This window comes from Hibiscus syriacus, unplaced genomic scaffold (assembly GCF_006381635.1).
Source record: "Hibiscus syriacus cultivar Baekdansim isolate YM2019G1 unplaced genomic scaffold, ASM638163v2 tig00110847_pilon, whole genome shotgun sequence".
In the NCBI taxonomy this organism is placed as follows: domain Eukaryota; kingdom Viridiplantae; phylum Streptophyta; class Magnoliopsida; order Malvales; family Malvaceae; genus Hibiscus; species Hibiscus syriacus.
In genome coordinates, this window is record NW_024062888.1 from 1,601,169 (window position 1) to 1,619,404 (window position 18,236).

The following is an 18,236-nucleotide window of genomic DNA, read 5'->3' on the forward strand; positions in this document are numbered from 1 at the left end:
TATATTAATATATTCGTGTTTGGAATTTGAAAAAAAATACGTGTTGGATACGAATGGCACTATATAAATCGCATTGCGATAGTCAGATTCGCATTGCGATTTACGTATTCGTGATTTACGTATTCGCATTGCGATTTACGTAATCGCATTGCGATTTTCCAAATTCGCGTTGTGATTTACGTATTCGCATTGCGAATTAGGAAAATCGCAACGCGAATTTGGAAAATCGCAATGCGATAGTCAGAATCGCGTTGCGAATCTGGAAACTGATTTGCGATACCGGAGATCGCGTTGCGAATTATCGATCGCATTACGATTTAGTTGGTCATTTTGGCAAATCCAAAAAAAGTTGGTTAAAATCGTATATTATAAGGCATTTTTGGTCACTGAGGTTCGAGCTTAAGCAAACTAAGATCCTTGGGATGATTTTTTGGGTATTTTTTGAGCTTAATCAAGGCATTTCTGGGTTCGAGTATTGGTACTAGATGAACAATATCGATATTGGATGAACTGGGACAAAATTTGAGCATTTCTAACAAGAAATATCAATACTGAGAGGGAAGAGTATCGATACTTTCCCTATAGTATCGATACTGAGGGTACTTGGTATCGATATTATAGGGGTATTATCGATATTGGGCAAATTTTCACCAAACAGAAGCCATATTTGGTATCGATACTCATAGGGGTATCGATACTTGACCCTAGGGTATCGATACTACAAGTAGAGTATCGATACCACCCATTTTGGATGGTTAGATTTAACCTTGTTAAGGCCCGTAAGAGTTAAGGATTATTTGTAATGGTAGAACTTAGCCTGTAAGAGACATAAATGACCAAGGGGACTAAAAACACTCATATGAGTGGGTTACAATCGAAGTAATGCTACCAAGCATAATACGTCCAAGTATCTTCAGTCGAGCACGTAATGAATGATTAAAAATGAGGATAGTTGCAAAGGATGTACCGACAAGCGATACGATAAGTAATTCACATGACATAATAGTGAAATCATGTACTCTGGGAACATCAGTGAACTGAGAACGTATAAGTCGTTCCTCCAACTCAAGGGATATTGAAGTGAAGTTTTATAAGAGTAACTAGAGTATCATTACTCAGTAATGAACCTGAGTTATGTATTGAGCTAGTAAATAATACAACAAGCTAGTATCATAATCAGAAATCATCGTAAAATCATGAAAAAAATAAAGATCTCCTTAAAGATAGAAACAACTAAAATGCTCTTAAGTAACAAATGGCTAGAATAAACAACTTAACAGTCTAATGTAGACATTCATTTTCGTTCAGGATTGTTCCGAATTTAATCATATATACAACTTTAATGTGTATATGTATATATATAATGTGTATATTATAGTATATTTGTTGAAGATATGGTTTTCGAAAATATATATGGTATATATACTATAAAATATAATTTTCAGAAAATGTATATATCTAATATATTATATATTTTTGAAAATATATAAATTTTGAAAACATATTTAATATATTTAATTTTTGAAAACATGCAGATTTTGAAAATATAATATATATTATATAGTTTTTAAAATTCTATAGCTTTTAAAAATATATATGTAGTATATTATTATTATTATTATCTTTTTTTTTAAAATTTTATTTCAAGTCCAATAATTTTCAGTCCAAGTCCAGTCCGATTGTCCAAGGTCCAGCAAGGGAAATTGAGAGCAGGCCTGTTTATGATTTTTTTTCACATCTATAAAATCATTATATGTGACTCTCCACCCAAATCTAAAATGGTGAGTTACCTAAAGCTTTCATGATTGAAACATGTATAACTTTTAATATATATAACGATTAATATTTTTATATAAAATAAATAATTAAATAATTTTAATTTATTTAAAAATTAATGTGTATAATATATTTGAATATAACAAAATTTAACGATTTTATTATTAAAATATTAATTAAAAAATATAAAAATATGTAAAACTTATTAAAAGTTACATTAGTGTTTTTTTTATTAAATTACATCAAATTAAAATATAAAAATTATATTTTAATTTAAATATAATAAAAAGATCAAAGAAAAATTAACTTATTTTAGATATTTTGACTTATATTTTTGTGTGTGGAGAGAATATGTGATACAGATATGTACACTTGTGGGGAATATTGCATCTACTATCTAGTTAGGTGCCCAAGATATAATATAAGAATATTTTCCAACTTTATTCATTTTAATTAAAAAAAGAAACAAAATTGTACAGACACATACAATTGAGTGCAGATATTGCATCCAGCATCTAGCTAGGTGCCCAAAAGATAATATACCAAGATTTTCCAAATTGGTATATTTCAAATTTACTAAATTTTATAATAAATATTTAATACAACATATTTATACTTTTAATGAAAAATTAAATTTGTATCAATCAAGCAATTTAAGTTGTTAAAGGAATTATTATTATTATTATCCCAATAAGTATTGGATTAAATATGTTTGTAGAAATATTTGAGCGTTAATTATTAAATAATTGAGAGTTTTTAAACTTATAATATTTTGTAATCACTCTAAATTAATAAAATATTAAACTTTAGAAATAATATAACTAATAAAAATGTTATAAATCTCAAACATATATTATAAAATAAAGATAAATAAAAAAATATTATTAACTATAAAACCAATTAAATAAATTAACTCATCAATTTCTTCATATTTTCATTTTTGTTACCATTACACAAAATTTTGAAATTCCTTGGTATACTTACTATACCCATCTCTTCCATTTCCTTTTTGTTGTAATCTTATTTTATCTACTATTTATTGCCTAAAACCAAACCCACCCCACTGAGTCGGGTACCGGAATCCATACCGGTCGACTGGGTTAGAGAAGTTCTGGGTCATCAGCCCACCCGATTTCTGTTGAAAAAGAACTGGGTTATCAACTCGCTGAGTTCTGAGTCCACTCTGTACTTCCTCTTCGACCGAGCTACCAACTTTACTCGTTGACATATCCATCTGGCTTAATGTAGGCGGCATCGTCGGGACATACACGTCACTATCTCCATAACTCGGAATCTCTGAGTCTGGGTTTGTCCATTGGGAACCAACTCCGGCACCGAGCTGAACCCTGCAAGACTCGCCTAATCTAAATTCCCACAAGCCAGGCTGTGGAACCCAGTTTTCTCATAACCCTGAAGCGTTTTCAACGAGTTCACTCGTGGCAGAGCAAAGAAACGATCGTCTAACTGGGAGAATGACTCAAGCACGTTTTCGATATGGGAGGAAGAAGATGATGATGAGCCATTGTTGCTATGCTCTTTGCTTGGAACCGTTCAAAATGATTTTTGAGCACTTGACTTCTTGTATATTCTACATAAAACCCAATCATCCAACTAAAAAAAACATAATTAAACAATAATGTTTCAAGCAATTAAATTATTCTACACATGATTGATAATGAAATCTCTTTTTTTATTATAAAATGTTAACTAAAATCTCATCACATTAGTTAAAGTGATATTTACAAGGACAAAATACTTAGTTACTTATATATTTCTGTAGATGAATAATTATGGATAATTAAATAATCAAAATAGATTACCTTGGAGCTGCCATGTTTACGGGAAGTTCCCAGGAGTCTATATTCATGCATGATCCATTCGTTTTAGTCCATTTAGGTGCTTTTCCGACGTAAAAACCAGAGCTTTCTTTATACCAACTTTCCGACCATCACTTATAATAACTTTATCAGTTCCGGTAGCTTTCCAATACCCCGAACCGGCAACTCTGTTGGGTCGTGATTCGTTCGGATACTTCTGGTCTCTTGGACTGAAAAAAATACCATTCTTTTTCACCGAATATAGCTTTACCTTAGAAAAACAATGTGTTTTTGGTTGGCCAACGAATAAACATTTAATAATAAGTAGAAAAAGGGGGGATGGATTCGATTTAACCTACTCGGTAAAACCCAAGGATCAAATTTGTATAAATCGATTTCACAAATGGTTTGCAGAGAAAAATGATGCCCTGCAACTTTCCTGCATAAATATTGCACCAAAAGCTCTTCATTCGTCGGATAAATCCGAAATCCTGGTGGCAAGCTCAGTTGTTTTCCATTGAACCCATATGCCCAAAAGGCTGTAGCTGAAATTTTCAAAAACTATAATTACAAAATAATATTCTTTTATTAATTTAAGATGTTATTATAAGATAATATTTGTTTATAAGTGTCGCGGTCGTCTTTTGGATAGGCCCAAAATTGGGCTTCGACTTAGAAAATAGATTAAGAGTCGCCACCGATCATTTATTTAAGAATAAATAGGTTGATCGGACACCTTATTTTTTACCTGATCTGCGTCTTACCAAAGATGTGTCGGATTCGGGAGTCGGTTATAGTCAAGGAAGAGTTAGCACCCTTGAACTGCCCTTTCGGTATTACGTAATTTCCAGTTGTCTTAAATTAATAAAATTGTAATTTAAACTAAAATGTAAAATAACGATCCGAATTACTTACAATTGATTGATTTGAAAGCATACTCTTAAAAGTTAAGAAACGTGTTAGATAAAAAAAAGTAATAAAAACTAACAAAATAGAAAACAGATGAAATAAAGAAGATAAAATAAAACGAATAAAAGAAAGACAAAGAGAAAAAGAATAATAAAACAAAGATAACAAGTAAATAAAATAAACAAAATAAAAATAAATAAACAAAAAGAAAAATATATAAATAAAATAAACGACATAAAAAAGATAAATAAATAAAGACAAGAAAAAAATTGAATAAATAAAATACTGGAAAATAATAGTGAAAACAATATATACATAGCAAATAAATAAATAAATGTAAGAGAAAAAAATAAAATAGATATAAGGTAAACAAAATATATATATATATATATATATATAAATACTAATATTAATAAAATAGATAAAGGGAAAGAAAATATATATTTATATACAAAATATTAAAATATAATATCTAAAATAAAACTAAATAAAAATGAATGAAAAAAATTTATATAATAGTAACGATAATAAGACTAATATAAAAAAGGTGAAATATATATATATAATAAATTAGCCTACCCTTATTCCCATATGTAATGGGGTAAGGGGAGGTAGGATAATAGGCTGCCCTAATACCATGTTGAGAGCAACTTCCGTGGGAGACCTCCAAATTATGAATTATCCACCGTGGGACTCGATCCCGCGACCTCAATGTTAAGAGCCTTGTGCTCTACCAACTGTGCTGGATTAAAATGAAAGAAAAAATACGGAGCAAATTTCAAAGAAAATTGAGGCTTAAAATTGATTCAGGGGGCGAAACGAGGGAATTAAAACAATGGAGGACCAAAATCGGGATTAACCCACTTTTAAAACAAAACACGTGGATCTAGCTTAGCGGGTCGGGTCCTGGCGTGGGTCAACTATAAAAGCTAATTTTTTTTAAAACTCTCATTTGTTATGTTTCAAACAAAACTCCCCCATTTGCTTATTCTCTCTGGTTTGTTCTTCAAATCGAAGAACAGACGTTGGGTTCTTGATGAACCCAGATTTCGGCCGTCGCACGTCGCCTCACCGATTGTCGTTCATCGACGATGATTTTTTTTAACTTCAAAAGCCTCTTCATCTCCGTTTTTACAAACCAAAACATTTTTTTGAAAAAAAGGCCTCAGGGGCTAGATCGAGATTCGAAGTTTTGAAAACTTTGCCCCAAAAATCATCAGTCGTTCGGGTCTTAAACCAAAGGAGAACAATGCATGCAAGCCACGATCGAAGGTAAAAAGTAGAAAAAAATTATACCTTTATTTCCTTGCTTTTCAAAGATACAACTGCTTTGGGTTTAATTTTCCCTGTTTGCTAGCTTAACTTCGTGTAAAAACAGTGTGTGCTTTCGTGTAAACTCTCTGATATTGTATAAGTAGCCTCTCGAATGTGTGTGTATTTCACCTGTAATCACTGTGTATTTCCGCGTGTTCCTAACATTAATTTATAGTAAAAAAAACTCTATTTTTAGACTCCTAATCGTACTAGAAATCTAATGCTTGTTGGTTGCTTTGGAGTCCTACTAACACACGTCCTTCATGTTTGTTGAACTTGAGAGGAACGGCCGTGAAAAGCGGTGTACAGTTGACCAAGCGGTGCTAGATAAGATGAGGCTGCAACAGTTAGGGTTAATCTGGGCTCTTAGATCATCCCTTGATCTGACGGTTGGGGTGGAGTGACGTTGGACGAGAAACCCTAGTATACCCTTAGATTTTCACGCATTTTACTTTGTTGGATGTGTGAGGTGTAAAACTTGGGCCACGTTGGGTTGTTTTATTTGTACTTGGGCCTAAGGTCTGCTCCTATAAATAAAATAATAAATAAATCAGTATATAATATAATATGAACATATCATATGATATATATTATAATAAAATGGTTATAGACGAAAAATGTGTGTCTACAGCTGCCCCTCTTTGCTCATTATCGTGTAACGACAATAGAGCAAAGATTAAAAGACACGAATTTCGTCCATACCAAATGTCCTCTGTCGTAGAGTTGAAACTCGATGTCAGGATTAGTTTGTCAATTTGGATTGAAGCCCGAAATGACTCCCTCGTTGAGAGGTTGAGTTGAACTGGAAAATTCTGAGCACGATATCCTTTGTCGTGAAGTTGAGATCAAACTCAAAGCTTTTGGCAAGTGACTCATGGATCGTCTTATGGCTCAAGATACTTCGTTGTGAAGGTGAAACTTGACCTGAAGACTTTGGTGTTGCTGTGTTACAGATGACACATTCGTCGTGAAGTTGAGTCATTCTGATGGGGTACGATACCCCTCGTTATGGAGTTGGAATCATATATGGCCCATTCATTGTGAATTTGAGCCTTGGAATTGGATATCCTTCATCGTGAAGTTGAAATCCAATGTAAGTTGTGTTGTTTTGAGGCCAATATCTTTCGTTGTGAAGTTCAAATTAACTCTGAAACTGGAAAGTTTATTAACAGACACTCATTCTTTGAGTTGGATATCCTTCGTCGTGAAGTTAAAATCCAATCTAGAGATGGAAATTGCTTGTGTGCACGATTCCCTTCGTCGTGAAGTTGAAATCGTTGGTGGCCCCTTCGTCATGAAGTTGAGCCTTGACTTGAATATCCTTCGTCATTAAGTCGAGTCCATCTTGAAATGATATGAAATTGAAGCCGCGATTCAGAATTTGAATCAGAACGTGGCTTCTCATCACCAAATTGTAGTCAACCTCGGTCTTCTTCTCGGTTTAAAGACCTTGGTTAAAATTCGACTGGAAAGTAGTTCTTTGACTCTACCATGTGGTTGATAGGTCCTTGAGATGAATGAAATCGAACTCGAGAGGTCCTCGTCAACAGATGACTTTTCTCGACTTAAGTTATGCTGCCAGAAAACGATTTTTTGTCACTAAGGCACGGCTAACCCAGGTATTCTTCTCGACTTAAAAACCTCGACTGCAATCGGACAATAGTGTGATTGATGTGTCATCGAGCTGAATGGAATCGAACTCGATAATTTTGTTGACATATAGCCCTTCTTTCCTTTATCTATGTTGTAAATTTGGTTTGCCTCTGAGCTGAGTGCAATCGAACTCGAAGGTCTTCGGTTGGCAGATAACCCTTCTAGACTTAAACTATGTTGCAAATGATGTGCCTTGGAGATAAGCGTAGTCAAACTCGAAGGTCTTTGGTGACAGATAACCCTTCTAGCCTTGAGTTATGTTGTAAATGATGTTCCCTCGAAGCTTAGTGTAATCGAACTCGAGGGTCTTTGGTAGATAGCCCTTATCGACTTAAGCTATGCTACAAATGATGTGCCTTGGAGCTGAGCATAGTTGAACTCGAAGGTATTTGCTTGGCAGATAACCCTTCTCGACTTAAGTTATACTGCAAATGATATGCCTTTGAGCCGAGCGTAGTCGAACTCGAAGGCCTTTAGTGACATATAACCCTTCTAGCCTTGAGTTATGTTGTAAATGATGTGCCCTCGACGTTGAGTGTAATCGAACTCGAGGGTCTTTGGCAGACAGCCCTTATCGACTTAAGCTATGCTGCAAATGATGTGCCTTGGAGCTGAGCGTAGTCGAACTCGAAGGTATTTGGTTGCAGATAACCCTTCTCGACTTAAGTTATGCTGCAAATGATATGCCTTGGAGCTGAGCGTAGTCAAACTCGAAGGTCTTTTGGTGGCATATAACCCTTCTAGCCTTGAGTTATGCTATAAATGATATTCCTTGGAGCTAAGCGTAGTCAAACTCGAAGGTCTTGGCTGACAGACAACCTTGAGTTATGTTGTCGATAGTTTCTTAAAAAAAATGGCTTCCCTTCACGGGTCTAAGTCGGTCATAATTCTCCAGGTGGCTCCCCTGCGCGGGTCTGAACCAAGTAATGTGATTTTTGGATGACTCCCCTTCACAGAAAAGTCCACTGATAAATTTTTCCAGTCGAATATCTTCCGTCATGGAATTGAAAGCTGGCTTGAAAACGTTAATCGGGAACTAGCCACTCGTCGTTGAGTTAATATGAACTGAACACTTTCTGAACTGGTTCTCCAACTCATCTGAAGTTGATTATCGATCTTTCAATCTGTCGAATTGGTTGAGGTGTAGCTTCTTGCTGCTAAGTTAAGCAACCACCATCAATCTTTAAAGGTGCTTTTGAATTAAGATCATTCGCCTTGAAGTTGAAACTTGACTCTAAAAAGGTGTAAAAAATATGTATGCGAAAAATAATAAATGTGATGCTCTTAAGTATGTCTAAGATGCATGAAACATGAATGAGTTATGTTTTATCTCCTGGATTGGAGTCCCGTGTTTTGTCTGCCAATCTGGTCCTTGGAATCGATTGTGACCCATTTACTTCTTGAGCTTTGGCTTTACAGACCTTTCATATTTGAGACTGTCCTATTTGAAAATATTTTTCTCATTTTTCTTGTTTTAGGACGGAAAAGGATAAAATCAATTGAATCAAATTATAAACATGAGTTCAAAGTATATCAAAGGAATCAATAGCTCTTTTAATACTTTCAGAGTTACAGCTATTTGAAAAATGTTCAAATGGATGAATTGGCTTTAGGTTGGCCTCCTTTTTAAGGTTTCGGTAACCCAAAATGTCATTTCTTTGAAATATCATAACATGCTTTGGCGTTTTAATTGGATGCGGACAAAATGACACAACTAGCATTATCGATTACTAGACCTTCTATTTCGGTCCTCTAAAATCTTCCATTTGTTCAAGTTTTGTAAGCTCCTCTAACAAAGGTAGTGTAGAAATATCGTCTAAAAATGAAATTCTTGAGTGCTCGTGTGAAATTGACTATAACAGGTGTTCCTTAACTCCCTTAGTCCATTTTACCGAAACTTCATGCTTAGATAAATTTGATTTAATTTGCCGTTATCTGGCTAGCTGAATCCATAAAGCCAGGGCGTTTAACCAATTGCTTTAGAGGGACAACTTAACATTATAATCAGTTTTATCAAGTTAACTGAAGGGTTCATCTCATCATAAAGTCTTCGGCCGAACAATAGCAATGGAGCAAACACCGAATTACCAAGTGTTCGAGCAATGTCATGGTTTGAACGTAATCTACTCATAAGGCCAAGGCTTTCAAGTTTCCTCTATAACCAATTGCCTTAGTGGAATAGCTCAACTTTACGGATTTAATTTCTTAAGATTGTCAAGAAGAACTTGTTATAGTCTAGGTGTTGTTGAAAGTTAAAAATTTCATCTTTAGAGTTCAATTTTCAAGCAACTGACCTAAACTGGATTCACTTACTTGACTATTCATATGTGAAGATCATTATCATCACTGAATGTCTTAAATAAAAAGTATAGTAATGTCATATGCAAAAGGATGTCCCATGTTGTCCGCACCTTATTAAAAGAAAATGTTATATTGGTTAATTGCAAGAGCAGAGTATGGTGTTTGAGTGTATATTCTGGGTAAGGTTAAATTCCTTGTTTTAAATCATGTTACTTCGTCAAAGATCTGTAACTTTGAACCATTTACAGAGTTTCTTAATTCAGATGATATTCAAAGAATTGCAAGTTTACAAATGTGATTCCTTGCTTAACATCTTTAAAGTAACATAAATTTATTTAAAGGTCCTTACAAAAACTTGAGAAAAAATGAAAAAACAAATTTAAACAGAATGCCTCAAATGATGAAATGATCTTCCTCACTTGGATGCGCCCAAGTTGTTGAAGTCGATCCAGTTCTGGTTACGAATCTTCTGCATGACTCTCTTGAATGCGTAACAATTCTCAATTATGTGCCTTGGGACACCGCCGTGATATTCACAATGAGAATTCTCGTCATACCACTTGGGGTATGGGGGATTCACGGGTTTCATCGGATATGATGACACTACGTGGGTATCAAGAAGTTGTTGGTAAAACTCTTTGTAGGTCATGGGAATAGGGTCGAAATGTTCCCTTTCATTTCTGGGTTATCTGGAATCTTGTTTAGAAGTACATGACCGTATAGTCACAGTTGATTTTGGTTTGGAGATTGTAACACCTTTGATGTTGTTAATCTCCCTATCCCGCTCTCGCATATGAGGTTTCCTACTGGCCTCCCCATCCTTAATTTTGCCTTGCTTTATGGTCGACTCGATCATTTCTCCAGCCATAACCAAGTCTGAAAAGCTCCCTGATGTGATCGCCACCAGGTGCCCGAAGTAAGGTGCCTTCAAGATTTGTACAAACAACTTCCTGGTTTCCTTTTCATCCAAAGGTGGATGAACTTGTACAAATAAATCCCTCCATCTTTGTGCGTATTGTCAGAAACTTTCGTTATGCTTCATCTTCAGGCTCTGCAGTATAACTTGGTCTGGTCTCATATAATTAATATACTTATAATGCTCTAAGAAAGACTTGGCTAAGTCTTTCCACGTCTTGATATGAGTTCGGCTGAGCTGGTTGTACCACTGGATAACTGAATCGAACAGGCTCTCCTGCAAGAAATGGATCAGAAGTTGGTCATTTCCCCAATATCTTGTCATCTTCCGACAGAACATAGTGATATAGGTTAAGGGTAGTTGTTCCTGTCGAATTTCTCGAACTCCAGGACTTTGAACTTTGGTGGAAGAACCAGATCGGGAACTAGGCTTAACTCCATTGCATATATTCCACATTAATCATGGTCCCCTTTGACCATCTTCATCTGGTCTTCCAGCAATTTAATCTTTTCTTCCATTTTCTTCGTTTTGTCCTCTTCATCGAAATCAGAGATATTGCAATCATCCGGATGGTTGTCAGGACAGGTTGTGGAAGTTTGCACCTTCACTTTACCTTTCGTCGCAGATAAGTCCCCTTGCAGTATTTCGGGTGAAATAACCACCTGTGGGGTCAGTGGTATAGTTACTCCCTCAGACGCACCTACTCCTGGTGCACTTGCTTGTTATTGTAAACCTTACAACTTAGCCATAATTTGGTCGACTAAGGACTTCTAGCTTCTCGTGATAGAATCCATGGTACTCTTACTGTTCTGAGAAATTTTATCCTCCAATTCTTTTTGCAATTTTGCCATGTTCTCCTCAATTTTCTTGATTCTGGCCTCCATTTGTTTCTTTTTTGTTCGAGTGTTGTGAGGGTGATGCGTGTCTTGAGCTTGTGGAGGTAAGCTTGGTCTCTAAGACATGTTCTGTTAGTTAATACGAATGTAAAAACATGGAAAATATAAAAAAACATAAAATATAAAATGCAAAGTATGTAATGTATGATGTATGTAATTTGGAGGCATTGATCCAGAAAAGTGTCCATTATTATAAATAATTCTTATTTAGACAAAAATGTTTTATCTTTTAGGAGACATAAAAATAATCAAAGGTACATCCGGATTAAATCCTCTAGACCCCGAACAACTTTTAATAGGTTTACAAGTCTTCTGCCTTAATCTGTCACTGGTTGAATGCCTTGTTGAACCACTCCAGCTTCCCTTGCTAGGCCGTGAAGATGACGGGCTGCCTTCTGCACTTGATCCAGGAAATTTCAGATGACTGCGTCTCTGGCCTTCACCCTTTGTTGTGCTTGCTCCCAACGGAAATGCCACTGTCAACCTCCGTCGAAGGGCACTATCTGAAGCTCGTTCACTTTCTTCTTGAACCCATATATAATAGCTTCTAACTCATCTATTGTCTTGCCATATCTCTCATGTTGTTTCTCTAGATCAGCCACCCGGATTCTCAAGCGTTGGTTCTGATGTTGACTGTCTACGAAGCGCCTCTGAGCAGTCTTTAGCTGTTCCTTCCAAGCTCTTTCATCAGACCCCTCGAACTTTCTTTTCAGGCTGTGAGCTTCATCTTTCTAGTATTCAGAGGTTACTTTCAACTTGGATTATCCTTTACTTTATCTTGATACCCTTTCCTCAAGTCTTCGAGCTCGAAACGGATTTTCTTATGTTCTTTCTCCAGTTTGTCTGCCCGATCTTTCTGAGTGTCGGCATTTAGCTTCCACTGATAGCGTTCAGCTTCAAGTTCCTTTACCCTCTACTTCAGTTCATTATTCACAGCTTCAGACTCTGCCTTGGTTATCTCGAGTTCAGAAGGGACATGCCTGAGATGTTCCTCCATGGTCCGGGTGTCTTCACAGTCTGGCACTGGGATATTGTCATTTTTTCTCAATCTTCGCCACTCCACATAATCCGGAGTAAGTATATCTCTAGCAGCTACAACATCCATCCGGAATAGTTTCTTCCATGAATCGGTTGCTTCCTTGATCATCTTCTTATAGCTGTTACCGTGATACATAAACTCTGATCTAGCTAGTCCGCATGTTACTGGGACAAACTGGTACGCCCCATATTGTCTAAGTGACAAAAACGGAGCATACCCAACTGTACCCCAAAGTCCAAATAGGGTCATAGTGTCAGAATCCCCACACCGAAAAAGAACGTTACTGATGAACAATCAGGGGGCTCTTCAAGCAATATCCTGGTCTTGAATATGAGTGAAGACTTTCATCCACTTTTCCTTTGAAGCACCTTCATGGCATTTCATAGTGATGAACTCTCCCAAAGGTGAATAAGTAGTGTTGAATCAGCGGTAGGCAACCCCGTTAGTTTTCCAAAAATGGCTGTGAATCCAGACTTGAAGAAGCTGAGCACATCCAATAAATCTTCCTCCACCAGTTCTTCGGTAATGGTTTAGAGACTGAAAGGTCTCAGCTAAGATGGTCGGTGCTGGGTTGACTCGTCTCGGAAGTTGTTCAAACAACTCCACCATGGTGCAAAATGGTTTATAGTCTTCCACTCATTAGGGTGGTTCTTCATTAGTTGCTTTATGTGGATCCATTCAATTCTTTCCCCGCTGCCTCTGCGCTGAGTTTGGTCAATTACCCATTTCTCATCTACTCCAGCAACTTTGGCCAGTGTGTTCTTGAAAGGATGACTTTTGATGTGTTTAATGTAGGCTCGCTCTAGTTTGATGCTTTCACAGTGCAGTAGGGTAGTGTATTCTTCGATTGTGGGCACCATTTCCTACCGGTTAAAAGTGAAGAACTATATCCCAGGTTCCAGAATTGAACCAAGACTCTGATTAAGGGCTCATCGGTCTTAACATGAAGCAAAAGTGCAATGTCACCGTACCGTTGGTTGAACTTCTGTTTCCGACCATTCTTCCAACTGTCCCAGATTTCTCGAAGCTCTTGTACATTGTTCTGTTTTAGGCTGATAGAGGCGTAGCTAACCAGCTCTGACACATAGCTTCCTTGAAGACTGTCTCCCTTTTCCTTCTGAGTCTTCTCGGACCATAGTCGTACCTCGGGGTTTTTAATCTCTTGTATTACAACACCTTTGTCCATTAATTCAGATTATTTTGTGTGTAACAAATATCTTTTTAGGGATCAATAACTTATTGTTATGATGAAAATGCTAAAAAAACAAACACAAAGGCAAAAAGTTAGTAATATAAATAAATAAAAAATGACGAAAGAAAGAAAAAAAAGTAAGAGAGAAAAACAACAACATGGTTAGGGTAAAAATATCCTAGGGTTTGAAATGGGGTTTCGGGGTAGGCTCTATTTCTCATAGTCTCCCGGTTTAAGTTCTAAAAATTGTACCCGCCGGTACCCCTTTGGGCCTGCCAGACCCTTAGTCCTAAGCCCATTACAAGCTTGTGTCAACTAAGTTAAACTCGGGAGGAAACATTCCCTTATGCCCATACGGAGAATAAATTCACACGAAGGCACAAGGTATATGAATCCCGAAGGTTACTTGCTAGACCCATACGGTGAATAAATTCACACGAAGGCGTCTCTTTTACCCCCACTTAAAACGGGTTCGGAGCTCGGGTTTAGAGCCTTAGATGAAAAATCTTTAATGGCTGAAATCATTAAAAAAAGGTCAGTACAACTATTTACTCGAAAATATAATCAAAAGTAAACAATAAGGATCGAAATGTTACCTTAAAATTTAAACTTACCCTTTTCGTTAAAAAGACAACTGGAAATTTTCTTAGCCTAACTCACTTACCTGTCCACAGCTGAGTCGCCAAGCTGTCGAACTGTCTTTCGGGTGGGCCCGAAATTGGGCTTCGACTTAGGAAAATGGATTAGGAGTCGCCACCAATCATTTATTTAAGAATAAATAGGTTGACTCGACACCTTATATCTTACATGATCTGCGTCTTACCAAAGATGTGTCAGATTCGGGAGTCAGTTACAATCAAGGAAGTGTTAGCACCCTTGAACTGCCCTTTCGATACCACGTAATTTCTAGTTGTCTAAAATTAAGAAAATTGTAATTTAAACTAAAAGGTAAAATAACGATCCAAATTACTTACAATTGATTGATTTGAAAGTATACCCTTAAAAGTCAAGAAACGTGTTAGATAAAAAAAGGTAATAAAAACTAACAAAATAGAAAACAGATGAAACAAAGAAGATAAAATAAAACAAATAAATGAAAGACAAAGAGAAGAAGAATAATAAAACAAAGATAACAAGTAAAAAAAAAACAAAATAAAAATAAATAAACAAAAACAAAAATAAATAAATAAAATAAACGACATAAAAAAGATAAATAAATAAAGGAAAGAAGAAAAAAATTGAATAAATAAAATACTGAAAAATAATAGTGAAAATAATATATACATAGCAAATAAATAAATAAATGTAAGAGAAAAAATAAAATAGATATAAGGTAAACAAAATAATTATATATATATATATATATAAATACAAATATTAATAAAATAGATAAAGGGAAAGAAAATATATATATATACAAAATATTAAAATCTAAAATCTAAAATAAAACTAAATAAAAATGAATGAAAAAATATATATAATAGTAACGATAATAAGACTAATATAAAAAAGGTGAAATATATATATATATATAAAAACTAATGAAAATAATAGTAATGAATAAAACCAAAAAAATATAATTAAACATATATATACATAAATAAGGGATTAAATTAAAATAAAAGAAAAATTACGGAGAAAATTTCAAAGAAAATTGAGGCTTAAAATAGATTCAGGGGCGAAATGAGGGAATTAAAACAATGGAGGACCAAAACCGGGATTAACCCACTTTTAAAACAAAACACGCTGATCTAGCTTAACGGGTGGCGTCCAGGCGCAGGTCACTGGGCCTGGCGTGGGTCAACTATAAAAGCTAATTTTTTTTTTAAAACTCTCATTTGTTATGTTTCAAACAAAACCCCCCATTTACTTATTCTCTCTGGTTTGTTCTTCAAACCGAAGAACAGGCGTTGGGTTCTTGATGAACCCAGATTCCGGCCGTCGCACGCTGCCTCGCCGACCGTCGTTCATCGACTGCGATTTTTTTTTTAATTTCGAAAGCCTCTTTATCTCCGTTTTTACAAACCAAAACATTTTTTGAAAAAAGGGTCTCGGGGGCCAGATCGAGATTTGAAGTTTTGAAAACTTCGCCCCCAAAGTCATCGGTCGTTCGGGTCTTAAACCAAAGGAGAACAATGCATGCAAGCCACGATCGAAGGTAAAAAGTAGAAAAAATTATACCTTTATTTCCTTGCTTTTCAAATATACAACTGCTTTGGGTTTAATTTTCCCTGTTTGCTAGTGTAACCTCGTGTAAAAACAGTGTGTGCTTTCGTGTAAACTCTCTGATATTGTGTAAGTAGCCTCTCGAATGTGTGTGTATTTCGCCTATAATCATTGTGTATTTCCGTGTGTTGTTAACATTATTTTATAGTACAAAAAACTCTAATTTTAGACTCCTAATCGTACTAGAAATCTAATGCTTGTTGGTTGCTTTGGAGTCCTGCTAACACACGTCCTTCATGTTTGTTGAACTTGCGAGGAACGACCATGAAAAGCGGCGTACAGTTGACCAAGCAACGTTGGATGAGATGAGGCAACAACAGCTAGGGTTAATATGGGCCCTTGGATCATCCCTTGATCCGACGATTGGGGTGGAGCGGCGCTGGACGAGAAACCTTAGTATGCCCTTAGGGTTTCACGCGTTGTACTTTGTTGGGTGTGTGAGGTGTAAAACTTGGGCCACATTGAGCTGTTTTATTTGTACTTGGGCCTAAGGCCTGCTCTTGTAAATAAAATAATAAATCAATCAATATATAATATAATATGAACATATCATATGATATATATACTATATGCTATAATAAAAGGATTATGGACGAAAAATGTGTGTCTACAATAAGATTTTGAATCATTTGATAATAAATGTTTAAATATTCTTTTTTATTAACATATTCAAACTTGAAACATCTAGAGATAATAATCAATTCTTTAATTATAAGATTATTCGGTTCGTACTATAAATTAATATATCTAAATATTATGAAAATTTCTACTTAGATAATTTTATTTTTAATTTTTAATTAATTTAGTTTCAAATTTAGTCAAAATTCAATAAAACTAAAGGATATTTTGTGTTCTTATAAAAAACAAATAAAAACAAATTAGTTTAAAATTATTTTATTTTATTTTTATTTAAAATTTCTACTTAGATAGAAGGGAAATGAAGATTTTACTTCTAATGACAATCTTAAATTTTAAGAGAACGTTAAAATGTCAACTTTGAGCTTTTAATCATCTACTTTAGAAATTGTTAATCAAAATCTTTTAATAACACTCTTCAAATATGAGTAAAATAAAATACGCAACGATACTCTAAAATTTTTGGTGAAATTATTCTTAGGCCTTTAATATTTTGAATTATCAAAATTAATTTTTTTCTCTTCAAACTTTTTATTTAAATACTTATTTGGTCCCTAAACTTTTGAATCTCTTAATATTTAATCTTATTTTTTTATTATCATTCGTAATAATATTATTTCTAAAATTTACATTCAAATTCTCTCTTTAAAAATTTAATGTGACTTACAATCAATGCTTACTGATTTTTTATAAATTTATATATTTATACTAATTATTGTCATAATACATAAAAGTCACTTTTAAACTATTATATATAGAGAGAGATTTGATAAACTTATGTAATTTATACCACATAATATTTTAAATTATTAAAATTCCAAGTATTAGCCAGCTATTGCATGCAAATGAAGGAGTTAGGCTTATATAAAGTTCAGAGAATGATGATACAGGAGAATTTGTGGCTATTGTCATTTCATGACACGTTTACTTGACTTTTTTTTCAAGGTCTTTTTTTTATTTGAATTAGGGGTTTCTTTCACTCAAAAACTTATATGGATGGCTTACAAATTTTAATGCATTACATGGGTTTGGACCATTTTGAGTAGCAGTTAAAAAAACAATTCAGTGGTTTTCAAAAGAACTAGATTCTTCTTAGATTTTCTCTTTATTATTATTATTCAATTGATTTAGATGCTTGTCAAATTGCAATGGTTCCACCCAACTTTTAAATCAATCATACCATGTTGTATTAGTGTAATTCCACCGTACGACAATCTTAATATACGACTAAAGAAAGACGCTATTGAAAATGTTAATATTTTTTAACATTTTCGCTAAACAATTACCTTAAACATTATTATTTTTACCTAAAATATTAATTTTTTTAATATTTCCGGTAAAGTGTCTAATATTAACATTTCCGATAGAAAAATAATCTTTTAGGTAGAGCTTTACGAGGTATGCTAAAATTTCCGGTAAAACGTACAATAATAACATTTTCGGTAGAAAAATAATGTTTTAGGTAATTTTTACAAGAAATAAAATATAATAATTTTTTCGATAGCGCATTTCATTAACTGTATATTTAAACTGTCGTACCTAAAAATTTCTCATGGTATTA

The 18,236-nt window shown here is 34.5% G+C and overlaps 1 pseudogene; it reads right to left on the reverse strand.

Annotated features, from left to right (window-relative positions):
* Positions 1-2,812: 2,812 nt before the first annotated feature.
* Positions 2,813-13,230, reverse strand: LOC120143376 (annotated as a pseudogene).
* Between the last annotated feature and the right edge of the window lie 5,006 nt (positions 13,231-18,236).